Consider the following 5,555-nt stretch of genomic DNA (forward strand, 5'->3'; position numbering starts at 1 on the left):
TGTAGGAACTGACCCTACAGAGTAGGATTCGCGTTAGCAGTGTTCTGGTGACTGCCCTGTCTGCCCTTTCTAAACCTGTTTGTGGGAATTCTACCCAGAACTATCACACAGCCCTTAACTTTGCAACTGATCGAACTTAAATCTGAAACTTAAAGTATTTTATTTATGTGTCTATTCCTAATTCAGGAGTCTCAGCTCCAGAGAAAACGTCTGAGGGCATTCATGGTATGTCAAAAGTGAAAGAGAAATTTGAGATACTGACTAGAAAATTAAGACTAAAATAACACTTAGAATTTAAAATATCTAGAATCCTGTGAAACAATATTATTAGAGAAACAAGAATGTGTTGAGCTAAATTTTTTAATCAGTACATCTGTTTGTGAATATACAGTCTTCATGATCAATACTTTAAGGAGCCTACTATAGACACTTTTCATATTAACTCAGACTTAACCATTTACATTATCATTAATCAATATATATTGTTTAAGTTAACATCTTAACCACATATCTAAGTTTAGAAGAAAAATTCATTTTCTCTTATACTCAGTTTCATGTTTAATTGCAGTTCTTCTGGTGATTTTAATGAAAGTAGAGGTCAGTTCTTTGAAAATCTCATACTAAATTATGGTCAACCGTCTCTCTTCCTGGTTACTGTTGATATTTCTTCACAGATCTAATTTTTCTGAACTTTTGTTCATCTTTGAGGAGCTTCTGAACACTAAGTTGTCTCTGGTGTCTGATGTGGATCAGACCCCTGCAGAAGACAAGCAGATTACTTCACTGTTTTTCCAGGCGGCCTTGGCGAGGTTGATTATAAGAGAAAGAGAGAAAATTAAGAATGCAGAAAGGGAATAGAGTGCTATATTGCAGTCCCTCCATTGGTTGGCCTCTTTCCCACTAAAGCCTTTACCTGCCTCTGAGCTCATCTATTTTTAAATTTAAAAATTTTTGTGCTTTTTCTTCTTCCCTTGGCTACTACCCTGTCGTTTTAAACTGTCCTTATTAAGCTTCATTACATGTGTTTCTGACTCCTCAGATTTGCTAATTCATTTAAAACTTTTGTCCTTCACAGTGCTGACTTTGGCTTTCGAATATACAGGTGCCACTTTGAACCCAGAACACCGTTAACTTAACTATTTGTGCAAACTTGAGTAAGTTATTTAACCTTGCCGAGTTTCTTCATGTGTAAAAGGGGGGTAGTACACACACCTAGTGGAGTTGGTGTGAATATCGAAGGAGCAATCCACATCAAGTTCTTAGCACAGGGCCAGAATAGTCCTAAGGAACACTGGACTCTGTTTGAAGTTAAAACATCTTGTTATTAGGCATCCTCAGATTATTTTCAGTGACTTCCTTGATGCCGTAAGGTGATTCTCTCATCTTCACCCAGTCATATGTCCACATACTAAAGTAGTGTCCTAGGTTCTATTTTCCAGGTCTATCAGTGAATGTAAACAAAAGTAAATGCCTCACATTTTTAGCCTGGAATTCAAAGCCCTACACTGTTCTGTCCCAAACTCCCACTTCAGCCTTATTTCTCATGTTATCACTTTCAAATATAGAACGCTTTTATCAAACTGGGATAATCCTCATTCTCTGGACAGTCCCTGTCTAGCTCTTGTTTCATACTCTTCCTTCATTCCGGAATGTCAGAGTCCTGATCTCCACCATTCCCTCTCCTGCTATGGTGTAGGTCCTACCAGAGGCCTGGTTCTCTTACAGCCTGAAGTAATCACTGCATCAGCTGACTTAGCATAATTTTTAAAATAATTTTATTGTGATCAACCATGTTCTTCCATGTGTGATCATTCCTACTAGTTAATAGGCTGAGGGCAAGAAACGGTTTAATGCCTTTGTCCCCCACTGTGCTTAGCATGGTGCTTGACAACTGCTAGGTCTCAGTGATGGAGTTCTGAAGGAAGGAACACATTGCATGATCAGAACTAGGTATCAGTTGTGAAGTCAAATATGTTCTCTTTAATTGTTTAAAACATGTATTTCCATATATTTCTATTTAACATATGAGAGAGGCCTTTCCTCACCACCATACCTGATAAAGCCCTATCACTCCTGGCCACTTGCCATGTTTAGTTTCTGTACACAGCACGCATTACTACCACATTGTTGGGGGGCCTTGAGTTATTTGTTACTTTCCATGTCTCAATAGATTGTAGGCTTCATGAGCTCAAAGACTTCATATTTTTAACACTTGTAATCTTTAGCAAAGCTCAATAAGTATTTCCTGAATAAGTGAATGGATAAATGAAATAATTGCAGGATTTACTCTGTTATAATTTCTATTTTTCTAAAGCTATATAAATAAGCTTTCTAATTGTTATTTTGAAGGTTTAGAGGTTAAGTTTTTAGAGTAATTTTAAGTAATGGATACTCTTCTGGGGACAGTGTCTAGAAGCATTTAGCGTGGTCCAGAGTTTGACATATCATCGCAGGCTCTCCTGCAATATAGCCTCTAACAAAACGGAGCTATCTAGAACCTCAGTAATAGAATTGTTTACCTTTATACCAAGAAGTTTGAGAAAGCACCAAAATCCACTTGTAGCGTGTGTCCAGGCCGACTTTGAGGAGTTTGTGCTCTGAGATCTAACATTGTTATGTCTAGAACAAAGAAACATGCCAGTGGAGCCTGTGGTGGATCCATGACTACTAAATGTGGCCATGGCCAGATCAAGTGTGCTTTCATTATTGAGGGCTAGAAAATCACTGCAAAAGTGCTGAAGGCACAGGATCATAAAGCTAAATAAAAATATGAAGCTTTTTTGAGTAATAAAAAATCAAAAGCCTTATTATGTTAAAAAAAAAAAAAAGGAAGGAAGGAAGGGAGGGACATTTAGTCAGTGCTAAGTAACTGTGAGATGCGGTTTCTCTAAAGTATATTCAGAGCCCAGAAACATTTTAGTTTACTTTGGTGAGTTTAACTGTTTCTTTCCTGTCTTAATTTTCTTCTTTCCAAAATACCAAAAGAGTGTATTGGGAAATAACTGCTTCTCTTCGGCCTAGGAATTTACTCCCTAAAGAGATGTGGGAGATAAATAAAGAGTTAAGCAGAATAAAAGGTCAGAGGATGAGAAGGTCATGCTGCCAGGCCTTTGCTCCCCTTCTCCACTTTCCTCTCAAGCTCTGGTGACACTCTAAGCCCCATCCTCCCTTCCTCGCCTCTTTCTTTTGTTTGTCCAAGTGCAATAATAACAAGTGGTTTACATACGAATTCACTTTCTGTTCACACTTTACAGAGTATAATATTTATAAGGAAATGGAAATGCTTTCTCTATGCTTTCAAAGTAGGATGAGGCAGTCAAGATTTGAGGTTTATCTGCACAGCGCCGGGTACCCAGGAGACTTCGGTCAATATTTGTTGAAGAAATGAATGAACCATTCACAGAAGAGGCGCTGATAGGCCACTTCAGGTCCTAGTGGGACTTTCCTTATCAGTACTTGTGTGACTTGAGTCCTCTGTGACACTTGGCCCTCTCTTTAACCTTTTTTTCTTTTACACTCCTTGGTTTTCTTCTTAGATCTTTTGGTTATCTCTTCTTCTTTCCTGTTTGTTACTTTTCCACTTCCCCCTTAAATGGTAATGGCCCCTCCCAGCTAGGCTCCACCTTGACCCTCAGACTATACCCCTTGGATGACCTTCTTCATGTTCGTGACTTCGACTACCACCACCCAGACATGGATGCCTTCCAAATAGATATCTTCATTCAGCCCAGACATTTAAGACCTACACCCTATCAATCTCTTTCCAACTCGACCAGTAAGTTCTACAGTCCTATCAACTATCTTTACTAAATACTAAATGCCACTTCTTTACTCCTCACCCACCAAAGTAACACTAGCTACCAAGTCAGACGAACCAGAAACCCAAGAATCATCACTTACCCTCTTTTTTGCCTCTCTCCCCACATTAAATTGGCGGTTAAGATCTGTCTATTGTACCTGCTCTGTTGAATTCATTTTAGTAAACATAGGGAATGATTATTCTGATGGGATATCATTTTTCAGATCACATTCACCTTGTCTGTCTTCCCCAGGACAGGCATCTTCTTGATGAAAATTGCAGTTACCTGGCCTCTCCACCTCCATCAGGTCACATTCCTCCCAGATAAATGTCCTCCACGTACTGCTGCCTGGTGGGTTTTTTAAAAATTGAATCTAACTATGGCCCTCCTCGCTCACTTAAAAACCTCAGGGGCCTCCTGCACCTTCAGGAGCTAAAAGTAGCTCCGGGAGGGCATAAAAATCATTCAGGATACCACCTCATTCTTACTTCTCCAAACTCATTTCCTACTCCTCTATCCGGTGCTGTGGTCATTCCAGAGTTCTTGTTCAGGCCCCACGGAACGCTTGTGCCACCATGCTTCCTCCCCAAAGCACCTTTTCTCCCATTTTTCTCTGGTTGTCCTCCTTTAGAACTGGTTATTTCTGTAGGAGAATTTCACTTCTGCTTGCATTTTTATGCCTTCTCTTACCCTCTTCATATCTCTCAGGATGTTCGGAAAGCATTGTAAAGTTGTTTACTTATCTATCTCACTAGACTGAGCAGTTTGAGATTTGTGACCCTGGCATCTAAAGTAGTACAGACCAATGTCTCTCAAAGTGGGGTCTGCAGGCCTTCCTATGTCAGAATCACTGCGCTGTTGCTCACACTCACATGCTATTGCCCCCACATAGGACCTACAGAATTAGAATTTCTATTTTTTTTTTAAATAGACCCCCCCCAGGTAATTTTTATGAATATATGTATTCAACAAATGTTTTCAAATTAACAAATCAACTGGAGCCTTTGAGTCTATTTTTCTTATTCACACACACTGTAGTAACTGGGATTTGTTACTGATAATTCTGTAAATACATATCATGTCTACAAAAGGCAATTTAATTTTGCAGGAAAGATTGCCTATACATGAAATGAACTGGGGATTTAGAAATCCTGTGGAAAGTTTTAAGCAGTATAAACAAACAATTTCAATAGATTTAGAAATAATGCACATGACTTTGATTTAAGCAGCCCAAACTGTTCTCCTCGGTCTTCTGGTGAGCATGCCATCTCCCCTCCTGGAACAATTTCTCTCTGTGGGAACACGAACCATGGTGCATGGCATCTGGTTGTTTGTGGGGATTTGAAAATCATTGTGGCGGATATTTTATAAGAGTTTTATTATTTTCAATTTGATGTCCAAGGTGTAGCCTTTACACATAATATAAGAATTAATGATTTAGGAGTCTTCCTTAACTGTAAGAGAGTCTTTTGTACACAAAGAAAACTAAGAAACAGTGCAGCTTGAGCTTCTATATAGGAGTGAGATTGAGAAGTCGCTAATGATCTTTATCATGTCTTAAACTCACATGCTATCGACTTGAACAGAATTGAGTACTCACCTATGTTTATATCTGACATAAATACACATGCACGCACAAATGTAAATTTGTTGTCTTGGATATGCTAAAATGATTAATAGTCATGTGTATATAAACTAGTCTGAAAATCCTAGAGCCTGCCAAACAGGTTTCACTTTTGAATAAGTATAGCTGTT

The 5,555-nt window shown here is 38.8% G+C and overlaps 1 protein-coding gene and 1 pseudogene across 4 annotated transcripts in view; both read left to right on the forward strand.

The window, feature by feature from the left end:
- LOC105293044 overlaps positions 1–2,765 on the forward strand; it is a 9,820-nt pseudogene extending 7,055 nt beyond the window's left edge.
- The window catches only part of ELOVL6 (ELOVL fatty acid elongase 6), a 113,964-nt gene that overhangs the window by 42,105 nt on the left and 66,304 nt on the right, over positions 1–5,555 (forward strand). The window lies entirely within an intron of this gene.

The sequence above is a fragment of the Pteropus vampyrus genome, unplaced genomic scaffold (assembly GCF_000151845.1).
Source record: "Pteropus vampyrus isolate Shadow unplaced genomic scaffold, Pvam_2.0 Scaffold67, whole genome shotgun sequence".
NCBI lineage: Eukaryota > Metazoa > Chordata > Mammalia > Chiroptera > Pteropodidae > Pteropus > Pteropus vampyrus.